This window comes from Mesoplodon mirus (assembly GCF_964341445.2).
Source record: "Mesoplodon mirus genome assembly, chromosome: 7".
Classification (NCBI taxonomy): Eukaryota; Metazoa; Chordata; class Mammalia; order Artiodactyla; family Ziphiidae; genus Mesoplodon; species Mesoplodon mirus.
In genome coordinates, this window is record NC_138983.1 from 80,592,338 (window position 1) to 80,613,099 (window position 20,762).

At 38.2% G+C, this 20,762-nt stretch overlaps 1 pseudogene across 1 annotated transcript in view; it reads left to right on the forward strand.

Moving 5' to 3' along the window:
• LOC309808828 (centrosomal protein of 78 kDa-like) overlaps nucleotides 1-20,762 on the forward strand; it is a 1,511,271-nt pseudogene that overhangs the window by 1,352,400 nt on the left and 138,109 nt on the right. The window lies entirely within an intron of this gene.

Below are 20,762 nucleotides of genomic sequence, written 5' to 3' on the forward strand. Positions count from 1 at the left end.
TGGTCAGCTTAGGAGAGGGAGGGAGGGAAGGAGGGAGGGAGGAAGATGAGAGAGAGAGAGAAACCTGTTAATAGCTGGTGCCAATTTAAAGAGAGAAGGAAAGGGCTTGTTATATACGTATATGCTAATATGATTCTTAAAGCCAATTCTGATCAATCCTTCAGGAAAGAAAGAGATGCAGCCATCTGTTAATGTGGCTTCAGCTTCTTTGTTTTCAAATGTTACAGCTGTCACCAGACCAGCCATTCCACTTGGGGCGAGGCCAGGGGGTTAGAGGGGGAACATCTGTCCACTAAGGACCCCACTAAACAGCAACAAAATCTTGGGGCGACCCCTCTCTCTTTCCTCGAGTGCTTTCGCTAGCCGGTCCTACTTCCCCACTCCTTTGGGAGTTTCCTGTTCCATTACGTAAGCAAGAGGGCGAGAGGTCCCAGCTTTCCTAATTGTGAGCGGTTTGGCTGGGTGTGTACGTGCGAGTAACTGTGTGTGTGTGGGGGGGGGAAGTGGAGCTCGCTACAAGGGGCTTAGAAAAACTAGTCGCCAATTTAAAATATTTTCGGAGTGTTTGAATATCTTAAGAGCTAATCCCACTCTGAAATTCAGCGAAATGAACAATACAGATAAGGAAGATGAAGAGGGTGGAAAACCCACACAGCGGAATGGAGCCGTCCATGCCGCGGGAGTGACAGGGGAGCGCTCAGAGGAAAGGCGCTCTGCAGGGAAAGTCACTCTGGCTCTTCTCTCTCGGTCCACCAGCCGGCGACGCTTCTTCTGTAAAAGCATTCCTAGAAAATAACCCTACAACCGGGAAGGGTAGCGATCGTTGAGCGCAGTTTGCAGGAGCCGGTGCCGGGAGAGGCCCCTCTCCCCCCGCGGCTGGCGCGGAATGTGGCGATCCGGCCAGGGGCGGGGGATGACTTCCGGCGGCCGGAGCTCGGCGCCGGGAGCAGGTGCTGCAGCTGGCAGGTGGGGTGGGGGCCGGCCGAGCTGACCACACACAGACGCGGCGCGGCGGCACTGCGGCCCCCGGGCAGCCGGCGCCGGGGACATGCGCTGATTCGATCCCTCCGGAGAAGGTAAGCAGCCCGGCTATTATTAGCCTCGGCCACACTGCGCGGTGCTTTCTGCTTGGTTAGTAATGGGGTTTGTAATACAGAGGGAAGAAGGGGAATATCCCTGCCGCCTTCTGCAATGGGAAAAGGAGCAACAACTGAAATTGAAATGTTAATCAGCCAAGTGCTTGAGATTATTGGAGGAGCGGTGTTACTGGGCAAACAAAGAAGGCGGTCAGCCTCTGTAATCTTAAGATAATCAACCATTGCTGTGCTACACTCGCTTAGATATTGAAGAGGATTCCGAATGTAAAATAATTTGAGTTGCACTTTTACGTTGCTACCTTCAACCTTCGCTTGGTTAATTTGTGGTTTGCGAGCAGCAGGTTCTTGTCAGCAGCCTGGGGAAGTAATCGGAAATCTTCCTTCTCCTTTTGCGTTCCTCAGCCTCCTCCCTTTCCAGTTATCAGAATGGGTCTGCACATTTCAACGTCAAACATCCACTTCAATACTGAACCTTTAGAAAGAATCTCAAATTAGAGGAGAAATTTACCTCCTGGAGTTCAGCTTGGGTTGAGCAGCACTTGTCCCCACTTCTCCCTTCATTTACCATCTTCTCTTGTCAATCATTTCATTGATTCCCCCCCCCCCCGCCGGGGATGCTGTGCTCATTAACAAACCAGCTCTTGTCAGCTCCTGTCCACTACCTGTGTTCCGTGACTGATTTTTCAAGGACCCAGAAAGGGCATTGCCTTATACCACGTTTGGACTGTTATCTGTGTCCTTCCCCAAAATGCATGGCATGAAAAATCCTTTAAGCCCAGTACCAATATGGTTTCCGATAACTCCCTTCATTGTAGTCACTGCAGCTACCAGATGGGTTTCAAGGACAGCAGAATCTATTGGGGTGTGAGAAAGAGGGCTCTACCTACATATTTTGTGCATAAGAATAGGTGGAAGTAGAAATGCAAATGTCAGTCTATCCCGTTTTTCTTGAAGGTTTTTTAGTCCAGCTAGGTTGTGAGACACCTAGCTGGGTAGGGTATGGGGCAAGTCCTCCTGCAAAAGCAAGCAGTGTGTTTGTCCTAGGATTCCCCCAATAACCTCAAAAGAGTTTCCAGAGAGACTTTTCCCCCAGGCAGTCAGAAAGCCAGGGGAGGTGGCCAAGGTAAACCTCAGGTTATTTGGGCATCCTCAAGTTAGTCTCCCCTTTTAGGGGTTCTGACCTAGGATTTCCCCACAAACGCTTTGCTCCTGAGCTCAAGTGCCCATTCTTGTTGCTCACCTAGGGATGTACAATTGAATGATATTCTGTGAAATGGTGAAGATTGCTATGGTGGGGATTGCAAATGTGCCACTTCACCAACAGAGAACAGTTGTAATAAGCCAGACTGTGTGGTGTCTGTGTGCCAATATTCCATTTAAAAAGAGGCTTGTTATCTTTAAATCTGAAATTAAAGAGACAGTTTGACTCAAAAGGCCATGGATTTTATTTTAACAAATTAAAATAGGAGATCAATAAAAAAAGAGGGCCAGGGTTTATAGCTAACCTTCTTAGGTTTTTTTTTTTTTTTTTTTTTTTTTTTTGCGGTATGCGGGCCTCTCCCTGTCGTGGCCTCTCCCGTTGCGGAGCACAGGCTCCGGACGCGCAGGCTCAGCGGCCATGGCTCACGGGCCCAGTCGCTCCGCGGCATGTGGGACTTCCCCGGACTGGGGCACGAACCCGTATGCCCTGCATCGGCAGGCGGACTCTCAACCACTGCGCCACCAGGGAAGCCCCTTACCTTCTTTTTTAAATATTGCTTTAGAACAAGATACTGGTTCTGAAAAATCATGTTACTTCTATTATATATCGTTATTGTTTTTCTGATTACAAATTCTCTATTTATAAATACACTTTGGAAAGACTTGAGTTGGTTTCTTTGTCTCTATCTTCAGTATATGAGGCAGAAGGAGTGGAGGCAGGTGGGCAAATCCCACTCCAAATGGCCCACTCAGAGAACTGTTCCCCGGACCATGCAAAGCTCTGGACGGAATTTGTTTTGGCTGGTTGTTATTATTATCTTTAAATGTGGTTTGGGTTTGAAAGATTAAATTTTCAATATTCTAAAATTTTGACTCAGGCACACCAAGTAGAAGAGAGAACAAAGAACAAGAATAGCAAAACTATTTTCCACCTTTCTTACCTAATTGTAAAATATTTAATTATATGAATAATTATTCTGAATAATAAGTGAAAAACATTAAAATAATAATTCATTTTTAAGAAAGTAGCCCAAGGTTTATGAAATACAGGTTAGTGCAATTGATCTTAAGTACAGTAAAAATTTCTGTAATTTTAAAAGGTGTTTTTATGTTGAGTATTAGTACATGAAAATATGCTAATGATGGTTAGAAATTGAAATGTCTGTTACTTGGTTTCTGAAGAAACTGAATTCTTTGGCAAGAAATGGGTCAGGATTAGGGGACTTGAGCCGCCAAAGCCGGCATCATACCTGCCAGTGATTTTATAGGTGAGATGAATGCATTAAGTTATGGATTAGGGTTGGAGAAGCCTTCTGGGGAAGAAAGAAAACAAGATAGAAAATAGAATTTGTTATTTTAGTGCAACTAAGATAAGTAAATTTAAGTTATTTCTGAGTTTGGACTTTGTTATATTTCAACAATTTCTGAGGAAAGTTTCTAAATTCAAAGCCCTAGGTAGAAATAGTTGTATGATTTCCTATCCGAAACTGATTTATGACTCTATTTCCTTTGTTAAAAACGTTTCCCAGAGAAAGGCAAAATTAATTGCCCGGTGTTAAGGAGGAGGAGTAATACCAAATAGAAGGATGTACGCTATTAGTTGCTAAATGAACTGTGGGAACTTTTTTGTAGATTTGACAAGATAGAATTGAAATCAATCTGTTGCTTTCCAATCACGTAAAAAAAAACCATTTAGTCTGGTGGGTGGTCAGTGTTATCAGTAATTTAAGACTTGAGTACCGATTTAGGATTCAAAGTTGCTTCTCCTTACAAAAGGCATTTTCTGGTGCTGCATTACTGCCATTAGCTACAATTGAAATAGACTTATCCTGAGATTTTGAAAAACAGAAAAAGAGATAGTAGGATTAATAAGGCTTTGCCTCCACTGAGAATGGGTAGAAAAAGTGCTATTTTGAAAGTTATCAATGGCCTCTTAATTGCCAGATTTCTGCGCTGTTTCAACCTGCTCTTTATGTCTTTATTTTTAAGTTCTCTTCTAAGTTCTTTTTTAAAAATTTTACTGCTTAGTGTTTTATTCACTAAAATAGCATTTTTAATTGAAGTAGAGTTGATGTGTAATATTATATAAGTTACAGGTGTAAAATATAGTGACTCACAATGTTCAAAGGTTATACTCCATTTATAGTTATTCTAAAATATTGGCTATATTTTCTGTGCTATGCAATATATCCTTATAGCTCATTTTATAATAATAGTTTGTACCTCCTAATCTCCTATCCCTATATTGTCCTTTTTTTTAAAATTAAATACTTGTGTTCAAAAGTATTGTTAATAAGTAATATATAAAGAGATATCTCTTTATCTAGTTTCTCACTAATCCCCTTAAATTACCTCATGACCAGCCTAAAACAAGTGCTGTTTATTTCTAGTTTGTGCCTCATGATATCACGACTATATGTCTTCATTTGTTCCTTTCACTCACCCTGCTACACGTTGAAACCTTGCTCACAGCATACACTGCCTCTTCCATGAACCCTTCCCCATACCCACCTTCCTTCTCATTTCAGATGTGTTTCTCCCTTGTCTAAATTCCTATGGCACTTCCTATTTTGGTCTATCCTTTAGTTTGAACATGATTTGCTGTTGTAAAATAACCCTAGAGAGCAGAGTCTTTGACTAACGACTTTTTATTACCTGCAACTCATAATACAGTGCCTAGCTATGTATATGCAAAGTAGATGTTCAGCAGTTTGATGTTAGTGAAGAAATTAGCTATTATTTTCCAGGGGTGTATATCCACCTACTCTGATATCCAAGTTAGGCTCTAAATAATGTGTGCAAGTACATTTTAGTTTAAAATCCCTATATAATAATATAGTGAAAGTACATTCAAACAGTTATATTCAACAAAAGTTATTGTGAGCTTACATGCCCTTAAGTGGATATTGGCTCATCCGTATCAAAAAGCATAGTAAGCATTACAAAAGAAAACTTCAAAGAAGACATTGTACCAGCTTTCAGTATGCTTTCATTCTACTGAAAACAAGTAAGCAGGGGAAGATGTCTTGCATAAGTAAGTACTAGTCTTAAAGCGCTCTGCTAGGTACTTTCATCTATGGTGTATAGTTTCATCCTGCTACTGTATGCTAATTTTACGCTGAGACTCAGAGATCTTACCTAAATGGCAGAGATTCTTTCCACATTCACATGCTGTTCTTTGAAGTGTTAACGAGTGAAGGAAAACTATAAAGCATAATCAGAGTAGTTTAAAATGGTTTTGTGATCAGGCTTTCCAGTGCTTTTTAAACTTTTGGGTCTTAACATCCCCTTTAATAATTCAATAAAGGCTATGCATCCACTCCCCAAGTACATACACAACACACACACACAGAATTTTGCCTGTAATTGCAGGTGTTTGCGGACCTAATAAAGCCCTCCTTTGCAAATGCTTTAAGGACATCTACGCTGGGCTCAGTTTTTCTTTTTGCTTGTTCTATGCTTAACATTTATTTTTGTACCTATTAAAATTAAACAAATTATTATCTGTTATAGTTGAGGTATAAACCTAAGCAGCTTCGTACTTTACAACTTTTCTTTTTGCATTTTTGTATTCTGTCCTCTCTCACACAAACACACACATTTATATAAATGAGATCAAATAATACTTTTCTGTGAAGAGAATGCTTAGAATTTATTCTTAACGATTTTTCTATATATCACACGTCAGTGTTAGCTATAGTCATCATGTTGTACATTATGTCCATAGTATGTATTTATCTTACAATTGGAAGCTTGTACCTTTGACCGTCTTCCTCCAACTTCCCCTCCCCTGACCCTCTGTCTCCTGTAACCACAGGTCTGATCTCTTTTTCTATGATTGTTTTCTTTTTTTTTAGGTTCCACTCATAAGTGAGATCATATAGTGTTTGCCTTTCTTTCTCTGACTTATTTAACTTAGCATAAAGCCTTCAAGGTCCATTTCTGTTGTCTCAACTGGTAGCATTTCTTTGTTTTCTTACAGATGAATAATATTTCAGTGTGTGTGTGTGTGTATACCTATAATATGTATATACCTATAAATATATAAAACAACCTCTTTACCCATTTGTCCATCAATGGGCACTTAGATTGTTTCCATGTCTTGGCTATTATAAATAATGCTGCTATGAACATGGGGGTGCAGATATCTTTTTGAGTTAGTGTTTTCATTTTCTTTGGATATATTCCTAGAAGTGGAGTTGCTAGATATATGTAGTTCTAGTGTTAATTTTTGAGGCTCCTCCATACTGTTTTCCATACTGGCTTTCCCAATTTACAATCCCACCAACAGCACAAGGGTTCCCTTTTCTCCACATCCTCACGAGCATTTGTTATCTCTTGACATTTTTGAGGATGACTGTTCTAACAGGTGTGAGGTAATATCTCAATGTGGTTTTAATGTGCATTTCCCTAATGACTAGTGGTATTGAGCATCTTTTCATGTACCTGTTGGCTTTTCGTGTGTCTTCTTTGGAGGAATGTCTATTCGGGTCCTTTGCTCATTTTTTTAATTGGGTAATTTTTTTTTTTTTTTGCTATTGATTTGTATGAATTTTTAATTTATTTTGGATATTAACCATTATCAGATATATGGTTTACAAATACGTTTTTCCCATTCTATAGGTTGTCTTTTCAATCAGTTTGTTGATTTGTTTTTGTTTTTGTTTGCTGTGCAGAAGCTTTTTAGTTTGATGTAGTTCCATTTGTTTATTTTTTATTTTGTCGTTTGTGTTTTCAGTGTCATATCCAAAAAGTCATTACCAAACCCATGTAATGAGCTTTATTCCTATGTTTTCTTCTGGCAGTTGCATAGTTTCAGGTCTTACATTTGAGTCTTTAATCCAATTCAAGTTAGTTTTGTGAGTGGTATAAGATATTGGTCCAATTTCATTCTTTTACATGTGAATATCCAATTATCCCAGGGTTCCGTCGTATGTAACTTCTCTCTTTTCTCTTGCTGGTCTTAAAATTCTTTCTTTGTTTTTGACTTTTGTTGATTTAATTGCAATGTGTCTCAGAGTAGCCCTATTTGAGTTCAACCTGTTTGGGCTTGTTTGGGCTTCATGGATATGGATGTCCATTTCTCATCCTAGGTTTGGGAAGGTTTCATCCATTATTGCTTTAAATATACTTTTTTTCCCTTTCTCTCTCTCTTTTCTTTTTCTGGAATTCCCATAACATGAACATTGTTTACTTTGTTGTGTCCCATAATTTCCATAGGCTTTCTTCACTCTTTTTATTCTTTTCCTTTTTGTTCCTTTCACTGGGTAATTTCTAAAGTTCTATCCTCCAGTTTGCTGATTCTTTCTTCTGCATGGTCGAATCTACCTTTGAAACTTTTTATTGAATTCTTCAGTTCAGTTATTGTATTTTTAAAATCTAGTGCTCCTGTTTTTTTGATGTTGCTATTTCCTTGTCAAACTTCTTGTCTTGTTCATGCATTGTTTTCCTAATTTCACTTAGCTGTCTGTGCTTTCTTGTAGTTCACTAAACTTCCTTAGGAGGATTATTCTGAATTCTTTGACAGTTCATAGATACTCTTTTTTTTTTTTTTTTTTTTTTTTGCGGTGTGTGGGCCTCTCACTGTTGTGGCCTCTCCCGTTGCGGAGCACAGGCTCCGGACGTGCAGGCTCAGCGGCCATGGCTCACGGGTCCAGCCCGCTCTGTGGCATGTGGGATCCTCCCGGACCGGGGCACGAACCCGCGTCCCCTGCATCGGCAAGCAGACTCTCAACCACTGCGCCACCAGGGAAGCCCAGATCTTTATTTTTTTAAGGTCAGTTATTGGAGTTTTATTAGTTTCCTTTGGTGGTGTCATATTTGCCTAATTTTTGTGATCCTTGATTCCTTACTTTGGTATCTGCATATCTGAGTAATTGGGCTCTTCCTCCAGACTTTACTGGGTATTATATTCAGTAGTAGTAGTAGATGGGGCTATGAAGTAGTTTCCTGGCAGAGAATCAGAGCTTGTATAGGACCTGGCTCTGGACAGGACCCAGAGCCTGTATAGTTCATTGTTTGGGAACCCAAATCAGGCCAGAGTGTGCACTTAATTCCCTGGTCAGGTGAGGGCACTGGTTTTGCCCTGCAGATGGGGGAGGCCACAGGCTGTGCTGTCTGTTCAAGTGCCACTGTATCTAGGGCTGTTTAATGGGCTGTACAGCTTCCCATGTTCTCTGGTTAGGTTCCCCAGTTGGACATGCTGAAGGCTGTATTCAGTGATGAGTAGGGCTATGAATTAGATTTCCTGCCTGGGTGCAGCAGGAGAAGCAGCTCTAAAGCCAGTAAAGCTCTTTGTTGTCTTAACTCAAGCTGATCCACACTCCACGTTCTGTGGCTGAACAAGGCCACTGGCTTGGCTTTGCAGACTGTCAGCTCTGCCTACCCTTCTCTAGGCTTGAGCACTGCTGGGCCGCACAGTTTCTAGGAGTTGTCACCAATCCTTCTAGTCAGATGGGCCAGGAAGACACTCTCCACAGCAGATGGGATGGGGCTAGTCCCAGTTCCTTTGCCTGGGTGGGATGAGGAGGGGCCGCTCTAGGCTACTCTTAATTTCTCAAACAGGCTCCCCAGTTGGGAGGAGCTGGGAGCTCCTCTCAGCCTTGGATATGAATTAATCTCCGTGCCTGTGCATGGTACCGGATCCCTCCACACCTGATACTGGCTCTGCTTTGTACCAGAGCCAGTGATGAGCTCTGGCTGCCTGCCTCTTGGCTGGAGCACGACTGGGCCAAATAGCTTCCAGGATTTATTGCCAGCCCTTTTGGTCAGATGGCCAGAAGACACTGTCCACAGTGGGTGGGCTGTGACTCTGCTCTTTCCCTGGCTATGGGCAAACCAGGTTCAAGGGCCAGATGCATATCAGGTGGATCTGTAGCCTGAGTTCCCTGGTTGTAGTGCCCCGCCAACCTGGCTCTGTGGATAAGCAAAGATGCCCGTTGTGATCCCTACTTGGGCACTGCAGGTATGAATTCCATCGGTCACAATCCACGTGCTGGCTGCTGCATGCCCCTTCCCCCTTCATCACAGCCCGACTTGTAGTGGTCAAGCCCTGCAGACTCCCCTGCAGTCCCCGTGGAGCAGGTTAGAGCAGCGGCTCCCACAAAGCAGCCCCGATGCTAGTGGTGGAGCTTGCCGTCCCCCAGTTCTCTTCTCCTACTGGAGGAACCAGAGGTTCACGGGAGGCCTCACCCATGGTGCTCCACTGGCCTGGGGGAGGGGCAGCGTGGTCAACGCGTAGCTCCTTCTCTCACCCTTCGAATGCAGTCTGTCTTGGTCTCTGTGGTGCACGGGGGTGCTTCAGCCTCACCTCCATGTTCTAGGATTCTCTCAACTAGTGTCCTGTTTCCAAATAATTGTTAGTTGTTCCTCCTGGGGTAGGGGGGACGCGGAGCCAGGAATGACCTTGGTGATGTCACCCCACCCTGGGCTTACCTTGACAATATGTGTGTTCTTTATAGCCCAGACATTTCTGGTACTTGAAATGAGGTTCTCCTTTTATTGTTCTCCCTGCTTTAGGACCTAAAATGGGAGCTCTTCCTTAGCACTGGCACAAAGGCTGCTGAGATGACTAGGAAGCAAGTGCCAAGGAGGATAGTGAATCAAAGAACCTTGATTCATGGAAAAGTAATCCCAGAAGGAGCTCTAAACGTTACACATTCCAAAGGATTTATTCAGCGTTTTCCAATCAAAATCATTTTTACAAAAAAGAAACAGTTCTCAGACTTAGAGTAGTATACTGCCAAGTATGTGGAAGAACATTGCCAGCAGTTGAGTGGTGTGGTCTGCTTCGAAATATATTCAGTTTTCTTAGGATGGACATATGTCTACTTCAAAGTTAGTATTTCTTTCTAGTAATGCTGTCTACAGTAATATATTTGCTTTTGCCAAGTTAAGAAAACAATGACATCCCTCCCAGGTTCTAAAACAATTACCAGCATAAAAATACATTAAAATTTTTAGCTGATACTTAAGGAAACCAGTACTAGCTAGCATTCCTACTGATGCTAATATTCAAAGAGAGGCATGACAAAACCATTAATCTGGAAGAAACTGGGTTGGAAAGATGGAGAGAAAGAACTCAAGAGGACTACTTAAGCTGTTGCTTTCTTTACATGTCCCCAGATATGATAATAACCATATAAGCTCCTAAACTAAGTGCAATTTTATGCAAACTTCATAGTATGCCTAGTAGGAGGTAAATTTTGACTTTATTTTATAGTATATTTTTATTTTTTATTTTGGTAAAATGTCCCATAATGTAAAATTTACCATTTTAACCATTTTTAAGTGTATCATTTATTGGTATTAAGTACATTCACAATGTTGAGCAACCATTACCATTATCCATTTTAAGACCTTTCTTATTATCCCAAACAGAAACTGTACGCACTAAACAATAACCCCTTATTTCTCCCCTCCCCTTAGCCTCTGGTTAACTCTATTCTATTTTCTGGGTTTATAATTTGCCTATTCTAACTACCTCATATAAGTGGAATCATACAATAGTTGTCCTTTTGTGTCTGGCTTCTTTCACTTAACATAATGTTTTCAAAGTTTATGCATGTTATAGCACGTAGCAGCATTTCATTCCTTTTTAAAGCCATACAATGTATAGTGATTTTTAGTTGCAAAACACTTTTAGTACATTGTGTTTCTATTATATTAATGATATCTAGCATATATCACTACCATATTGCCTTTAGTAGATGCCCAGTAATGTGTACTATGAGTGAGCCATAATTTCATTCAGTCAAAACCCATTGATAAACATTTATTAAGTTCCAAACAGCTTTATGATTTCAAGAAATGTGGTAATGGACATAGAGGTTCATGTGTTTATGTACTGGAGCCTTTACTTTTGATGGAAGAATTCTTGGAGTGGCATGGAATGGTATTTTTGGGTCAGAGATTATGCAGAAACATTTATAATTTGAATACATACATTGACTATAAAAACCATCAACTTCTTCAACAGATAATATTCCTGTATTTTATGTAACCATTTATGACTATCTTAAAAATGAATGCAAGTAATATAAGGGAATCCACTTCATGTGATTTGAGCAAGGAAACATTCTCACTTTTTTCATTTCTAGTTCATGGAAGAAAATTCCTATACACAAGTATTGAAATATTTCAAGTCTCTGGATCACACATTTCATCATTTCAAAAATATTACAGAGTACATCACGGATGTCAGTCAAGTCTTGTAACAACAGTGTAGAAAACTAATAACATTTATAGCTAGTTTTTTTTTAAGCTTCAGCAATGAATCAATTCTCTCCAGCCTAATCTGTAATTTTAATTAGATTAATTTTTTAAATAAAAAAGATTAATTTTTAATTTAAAAGTATTTTTAGTTCATATTTATGTACCTGCATTATGGTAAATCTTTTATTTGGTTGTATTTTTTCTTAGTTTCTCTTTAGAGTATCTTTTAAAATTTATTTTTAAACAGAATAATTAAAGCCCAAAGATGAGAATGTCTCATTTAAGCTAAACTAAAGAATGTTGGGATAGCTGAAGTATGAACACAATTGGCACAACTTTTCACTACCCTCCATAGAAGAAGACTGTTTTGATTTGCATGGTTCAAGAAAGGAGAAACAGATAACTTGCTGGGGATTGCATCCTGCTTTACTTAAATTAGACATTAACAGGCTAAAAGGGCAAGGATGAAGCAACATGTTTATAACATAGTTTTGCAAAGCTACTTAAAGGTGAAGGGTTGCAAGAACACAGACAGACACACCCTCGACATTTCACAACAATATTTTAAGGTATGCCTTTTCTTTGGTTGATAGGGATGGAGGGACCTATTAATAAACATTTCTCCTATTTACTTTTGTCTTTATTGCTGTCTCATCAAACCCTCATTAAAAAACAGACATAAAACAAATAAGCATTCTGACTTTTGCCGAATAAGCACCAACAAGCTCACATCTTAAACAATGGACTGCAATGGCTGTGAGACTGAGGATGCTTGGTCATTGCAACAGTGGCAGCAACACGACCCGCTTTGTTCCCTCTGTTGTGCACTGCGGAGTCTGAGTATAGAGAGAAGCCAGTGATACCTTTAGGCCATTCCTTACACTCCTCTCCATGCTCTTTCACACTCAGGTTCTCTGGTCATCTCAGGGTAGTGAAAGACCACCAGGATGCTAATACCCTCTATCCACTCACACAACTTAATGCTTCTGACACTTGCAGAAATAATGTCGAATCTGAATTGGTGGTACCCAATAGAGTCACTAAGAATAATCCGTCAGACTCACCAAATCCAAATTCAGATTTAAAGGCCATCAAATTTTAAAGATAATGAAGATTTTAAGATTTCAATATTTATTATATATGGTCATATGTAAAAATTTAGAAATGTAAAATTATATGTTTAGCTTTTTAATTATAAGCTATATTCACTGGAGAATTAATGCATTTTTAAAAGAATTCATTCTGAAAAGATTACATTAGCACTTTTTTTAAACCACTACCCTCAAAAATAAATTGTGACAAATCATTGTTCGCCCAAGTTTATCTATCTCTCATCTCAAGGAACTGAGTTGTTCTTGGGGAAATTGCTTTCATCTAATTTGTGCTTTTCTGCAGTGGATCAAGCTGAAATGAAATGGGGCTGACATTCTTAACTATTATTACGTGCCCACATTTACCAGAATTACCTAATGATCAGTACCGAAGAGTTTTATAATAAATAAATATGTAGGTACTGAGAGTCTCCACTGATAAAAGTTAGTTGAGACATGGCTGGTGATCCCGTAGAAGAGATATCTAGCTTATATTTCTTACATCATCTCCCTAGGAGAAAGCACTCCAGGATTGCAAAGCAAGGCATGAGACAGTAGCATTTGGTGTATTCTATAAACGTTTAGATTGCTCGGGAGCTCATTGGTATTATATATTGTGGTGAGCACTCAAATGTAAACTGTTACTTGAAAATAGTAAACTATCAAGACCGTAAAAATTCCTGCAACTTAAATGGTCAGTTTGGTATTTGGCTTTATTATAGGCATTTGCAAGATATTTATTAAACAACGAAATGAACCAATACCATTTAATTTTGAAAACTGCCTTCCTAATACAAAAGAATTGCTATTCTGCACAAGTTCCTTGTGACTATTTTTGTAGGTGTGGTGGGAATGAATTATGGATGGCACTACCCTTTCTCCTGTTTCTTGTCTGAGGTTTTGGTAAGGTGCAAATTAGAGGTGATGGACCTTAAAGTTTGAGCAGTTCAAGACACTCAACCAGTAAGTCAGAAAGAGAAAGACAAATACCGTATGCTAACACATATATATGGAATCTAAGAAAAAAAAATGTCATGAAGACCTTAGGGGTAAGACGGGAATAAAGACACAGACCTACTAGAGAATGGCCTTGAGGATATGGAGAGGGAGAAGGGTAAGCTGTGACAAAGTGAGAGAGTGGCATGGACATATATACCAAACGTAAAATAGAAGCTAGTGGGAAGCAGCCGCATAGCACAGGGAGATCAGCTCAGTGCTTTGTGACCACCTAGAGGCGTCGGAAAAGGAGGGTGGGAGGGAGGGAGAGGCAAGAGGGAAGAGATATGGGAACATATGTATAACTGATTCATTTTGTTATAAACCAGAAACTAACACACCATTGTAAAGCAATTGTATTCCAACAAAGATGAAAAAAAAAAAAACAGTGAGTAGAATTCAAATAAGTACTAGTAGATATAAAAATAATAAAAAATAAATTTTGGCAATAAAATAAATAAATAAATAAACACACTCAACCAAGCACAGTCCATTTTCCCAGGACAAGAAAACATATGACATTACTCTTCTTTTTTCAACCACAATGGATTTGAACTTTTAGAAAATTGAAAATGCAAGATACAGATTTTATTGTTTTTAAGTAATTTATTTATTTATTTATTTCTGGTGGTGTTGGTTCTTCGTTGCTGTGCATGGGCTTTGTCTAGTTGTGGGGAGCTGGGGCTACTCTTCATTGCGGCGCGGGCTTCACATTGCGGTGGCTTCTCTTGTTGCAGAGCACGGGCTCTAGGGCACACCGGCTGCAGTAGTTGCGACGCACGGTCTCAGTAGTTGTGGCTTGCGGGCTCTAGAGCACAGGGTCAGTAGTTGTGGCGCATGGGCTTAGTTGCTTTGCGGCATGTGGGATCTTCCCAGACCAGGGTTCGAACCCATGTCTCCTGCATTGGCAGGTAGATTCTTAACCACTGCGCCACCAGGGAAGCCCAAGATACAGATTTTCATAAGAAAATATTAGTCAACAGTTCTCTTATCTCTATGTCTTTTTCTATCTCATTGATTGTGAAGAATACACTCATAGAGAAAGCAAAATCTACATCAGTTGAAAATTTTTTCCACCTGCATGCATGTTATAGTGGATGTGTAACATCTTCACAGGGTTTGTGAAATCACTATTTCACCACAAAAATTAAATATGACCCTAAAATGATCTGACACTAATTAGTCCATTGAATAAGGGGAGGAGGATTGGCATCTTGGTCATTGTTTAGAAGAAAAAAAAATCATTAACCTGTTAGGCAAAATACTTGTCTTTAAAATATCCCTTAATAAATATAATAGAAAATGAAATAAAATGGCAGTACAGTGTTATGCAAGGAAAGCAATTGGGTTGATCTCAAAGTGAGTATAAAAATCAATGTTTTTTGTTTAGTTTGTTAATAATTTTATTCTTAGAGCTCTCAGGCAGCTAGCTTTTGGTCATTTTTAAGATCAATCGAAAAGTCTAAACATTATTTTTAAGGTATGCAGCTCACAAGGCCCTCCTCCCCTCCTTTCTCTCTTTCTTTTAATCTTTTAGTTTATTTTGGGGAGTTTTGGCTACCATTTATGTTCTAATCATGTTTTTCAGGAAGTGAATTTGAACTTTGAACCTCACCTAGTTTGAATCCTACCTCTATTGTTTTCTATCTCTATGACTTAGGGTAAGTTACTTAACCACTGTGAATTGTTTCTGGATATTTAAAACAGGAAAATCACAGGGTTGTTGCGAAGATTAAAGAAGATAACATAAAAGGGAACTTATTGCAGTGTTTGAGACATAGTAAGGGTTAGTAAACATTTCCAGTTTTTATCTTTCTAATTCTCGTGAGCAGTTTACAATGAGATCTCATTACCACAGATTTTCCCTAAAATTATGAACCTTTTCCCACCCCTCTCCATTTTAAAGCAAACCTTGAAATGACTGAACCTCATAGGAAGATGTCTCAATGCAGGTAATCCCAGTAGCAGGAGAGGTTGAAGCTACCACAATGCAAAGTTGTCAGGCTCTGATCTGGCAGTAGCTGTGGGAATTAGTCTTAGCTTCTATTTTTAACTCTTCCAGGAGTTGATTGGATGACCCGGGAGAACTCACGTGGCATCTTATTTTCTTTCTGAATTTCTTTCTGCATCTTATTTTCTTTCTGAATTGTACCATTTGTCTAATCACTCTTTTCACTGACTCATTATCAGAAATGATATCAAGGTTGTTGAATAAGGGTGTTGATTTCAGAAGTAATGTTATAGAAAATGGGAATTGTTCCCTTTCTTAAAAGCAATAGTTGACAATTTTATTTTATTTTTTTCTGATACAGTATTGAAGTTCCTGGGAGAGGGCAACTTTAATTTATAAAGAGTTGTTAACATTCACTTCCTCTAACAAAAGCCTTTAAAGGTAATACTACTAATTATCTGCCTTGTACCCCAGTCTTTTTTTTAAAATATGTAACTGTTGAAGTTTTTTAATGTTAATCAGTATCATTAAGTTGTCCAGAAAGGAAAATTAATCTGTTACTCCATTGTACGTCATATACAAAGGAATCTTCTTGGTATATGATATCTTTCTATTTGACTGAATCTCAATGAATTTAGAGAGTACATGTAAGAATTTTAATATTCAGAGTCTTATTCATAACCGTGCACTACTGAGTAGATTCAATCACTAGCAACACCTTTAAACTGAAATCAAAAATAGAGCCTCAGTTAACGTGAAAACTTTAGTACCAGGAACACCTGCCTATGGAAACTGCACTGTTAGCACACAGATGAGCTTTAGTATGAGAACAGTTTTGGGGCCTCCCTGGTGGCGCAGTGGTTGAGAGTCCGCCTGCCGATGCAGGGGACGCGGGTTCGTGCCCCGGTCCGGGAGGATCCCACATGCCGCGGAGCGGCTGGGCCCGTGAGCCATGGCCGCTGGGCCTGCGCGTCCAGAGCCTGTGCTCCGCAACGGGAGAGGCCACAACAGTGAGAGGCCCGCGTAATGCAAAAAAAAAAAAAAAAAACTATTTTGTTGGGCTTGAAAAGCACATAATTTTACATTTTTTTCTTATTTGGCTTTTTATCATTATGTGGACCATTTAGGTCTAAGGAAACAAGTACAAAAACTGCCTAAAGCCTTCCATTTAATATGTAAGCCATAGTTGTCCACAAGAGAGAATTTTGTGGTGATCAACAACTCTAGCCAAATCGGCAATAATTTATTTCAGTTGGTAGAGTCTAATCATGTGTACCTAACTATGTTCTTTTAAGTAAAAAGTGTAAAACATTTTTAGTAGTAAGTTTGTCCTGAATTTCCAAGTCAATATTTTTAATCCCTGTTTGAATACTGAATTCATTAGCTATTCACCAAAGGCTTGAGGCATAGATTTTGGGCATAGTCTGCTTCTAAGAAGAGATGTAGCAAACAGTCTAAATTCCTGTTTGAAATATACATGTGCATACACATATATTATACAAAAATTTATAGACAGACATTTCCCGAATTACAATGGTTCGACTTAGCGATTTTTCAACTTTACCATGGTGTGAAAGTGATACTCGTTTAGTAGAAACTATAGTTTGAATTTTTTCATTTTTTCAAAGTCTACTTTGAATTTAGAGTAGAAACTATACTTTTCCCAGACTACTGATATGCAGCATGATGTTCTCTTGTGATGCTGGGCAGCAGCAGCAAGCCACTCCTCCCACTCAGCGACTCGATCACAACTGACACACTTACAACCGTTCTGGTTTTCACCTTCAGTACAGTATTCAATAAAACAAATGAGATATTCAACAGATTATTATAAAATAGGCTTTGTGTTAGATGATTTTGCCCAACTTTAGGCTAATGTGAGTGTTCTGAGCACATTTAAGGTAGACTAGGCTAAACTATGACGGTTGGTAGATTGGGTGTACTATAAGCATTTACAATTTATGATATTTTCAATTGATGATGGGTTTATCAGGATGCAATGCCATAGTAAGTTCAGGAAGATGTGTGTTTTATGTGTATTATATATATTAATTATATTATCCAATTATGTGTATAAATATATATATGCATATATGTGCATGTATATATGTCTGCTTTCATGAACATTTGCCTTCTATTTCACATATTTGATTATATTTTTTATTTTTTTATTTGGTTATATTTAAAATAAAGAGACAAGTTCTTGGAGAAGCATTTGAAGAATCTTTGTTTCCAGAGTCAAGTTTTGCAAAGAAAACTTATTTTTTCACTAGCTGTTTATTTTTCAATAGTTAAAAAAATATTTTTAAATTTCAAAGTGATTCTTTAATATATGAATACGAATATGTATTTACTTCAGGTGCTATATATGTTATTTATACATATGTGTATTTATATATATTTAAATGTTTTTAAACCTGATCTTACTGGGTTATGTCTACTATCCAATTATGTGAGAATAGTGATATTGTTGCCTTTCAGCTTGGAACATGCTTCTGTTTCATTTGATTATATTTTATCCATTAAGTGCTCTGGCCTTCCATTAGCTCTTTTGCTTTGAGGGATACATTTTATAGTGCATTAGAAATATTCTTATCTTTTTCATGCCATAATTTTCCAGTGTCTCGCAAAATCGTAATTTGGAATGTTCTGCCTTGAATAGTGTTTCAGAATAGAGACTTGTCCCTTTTGGAATCATCAGATCTGTTGGTTAGGTACAGTATTTCTTATTTTTTCTGTTGGGGAAAGGGAGGAAGGAAACTGCACTATGGAATGTTCCAGTTTTTTTTTTTTTTTCTTACGCTTATACCAAAAAAATGCACTCTTCTAGTAAAACTAGAAACATGAGAGTGGCAGTTACATAGTTCCAAATTAGGACAACCTAATATACTGTAATTTTTTCAAGTAAGAGAATAACCCAGGTAGTATACTATTAACTAGATTTTAAAAAATAGCCATTTGTTGATTAAGAATTCTATTCTTTTTCCATTCTTAGTTTCATAACATTTTTACACAAAGGTTTATATTAACAAATGCCATCAGTTGTATTGTTGGTTTCCTCCTGCTTTCTGATTAGTTCTATAATTTAAAAATGCTTAAAGTCCAGACTTCTCAACTAGAAAACATAAGCACAGTAAAAGCAGTGTTTTTAAAATTAATTCTGGAATATATTTCTCTGGATGGTAAAGACATATAAGATTACAGATGTGTATGTTTGGATGCTTTATAAATAAAAGTAATATGATTCATAATAATAATCATGTATTAATTTATACTACCAGAAATTCCCTCTAAATACTTTCTAGGACACAAACATTTATGACATTTCTATATTGTTCTCATTTTATTATTTTAATGAAATATTATACAGGTAGTATTTCATAAAAACATTGCATCAATTGTAAAACAAGTTTAGGAATTTTAATTTGTATGTAAATATACTAACTTCTGTTGAAATTGCTATAGCTTAGGGTCAAAATTAATTTGAAGGTTATTACTGTTATTATTCTGGTTTTTATTAGCTGCTGTCTCAAATTAATTATAAAGACAAAAATATCCCTGGCTTCGAGTTTCTGCACTATTAATGACATACCGAGATGTCTCTTGGGTATCAGTAAATGATGTATTTTAGAGCATAACTTACTAAATGACTTGCCAGTTGGCAGACCACCTTTGACAATAAAATATATTTGATAGTCTACCTTTGCAAATTCATTGTACCACACAAATGTGATCTTGGTAATTGACATATGACTATTAAGCTTCAATCATTCTCCATAATATTCCTATTACCAATTATTAACAGAATAAAGGGGAGATAACAATTCTATAGTATTTATTCAGATTTTTATTTAAAGTCAAGTATAATCTATATTTCTATAGTGCTTTTTTAATCTAACACCTCACTTAAGTAGAAGGAAGTGTTCTAGAGGTTTGTTATTAGCTTTTAAGTGAAGTAATCTTTAACTATCTTTTATTTAAAAATACTAAAAAAAAGTTTCATGGTCTTTAATTAAATATAAATATTGGAATTGTCTATGAAACTTTTGAGATGGTCAATCACATAAAAACATAGGGATATCCTTTAAAGCAGGGGTCCCCAACCCCCTGGCTGTGTTAGGAACTGGGCCGCACAGCAGGAGGTGGGCGGCGGGCGAGCGAGCGAAGTTTCATCTGCTGCTCCCCATGGCTCGCCATCGCTCCCATTACAGCCTGAACCAACTATCCTCCCCCGCCCACCCTGTTGGTGGAAAAATTGTCTTCCACGAAACCGGTCTCTAGCTCCAAAACAGTTGGGGATCACTGCTTTAAAGCATATGAATTTCTAATATATTTATTTAGGTTATATATGCTGAACTTTTTTTTACATAATAGCTCATAGGTAATCTTCACTATTAAGTATTTTATGATGCTTAGAATCGGAAACAATACAGAAACTAACAAATTAAAATTGTTTTTTGTAAAATGTCAAGTGAGAAGAGAAGAATGTTAAATAATAAATATAGCATATTCACAACTTGGTTTTGAATATCACACACATAGAGCAAAAAGACCCAAAGAAAATTTAAAAATTATTTATCAATGGTTAACTCAAGAAATAAGAGAGTCAGGGTGACCTTTACTTCCTCCCGTTCTCATTCTGTATTTCCAAATTCATTGCAATATATATGTATTACTTTTAGAACCGTTTAAGAAGAAATGTCCCAGTTTGGATAATTTTTTTTTAACATCTAAACATTGCCGAGTATTGTTAAAATGTTCAGTTTTTATGTAGCTTTCTGGAAGATCTAGCTGGCCATAAAAAACTGAATATATTAGAGGAGGGGGAGTTTTCCCTCATCTTGAAATAATAATGATAAATAATATTTTTAAAGCATTAAATAATTTTCAAAGCACTTTTATGTACATTTTCTCCTCAGACCATCCTAACTCTCTAGAGTTGGTAGCAAAAGGATTAGACTCATTTTGCCCAGGGTGGGGGTTGGAGGGTGGGAATTGAAATTCATGAAGTTTAGCAAATTTCCCATTTAAGCCGTACACAGTTATTAAGTGGCAGGGCCAGAATTCTAACCTGTTTCATGCCATGGCCAATCTAGTGCTTTCCTCTATGCTCTAGGAACTGGACATATTTAAGACGTAAGCACAAAAATGGAAATAGGTCTGAATCTTGCTCTAGTTGCAAATTTGCCTATAGACCTCACTGGAGCCTGAACC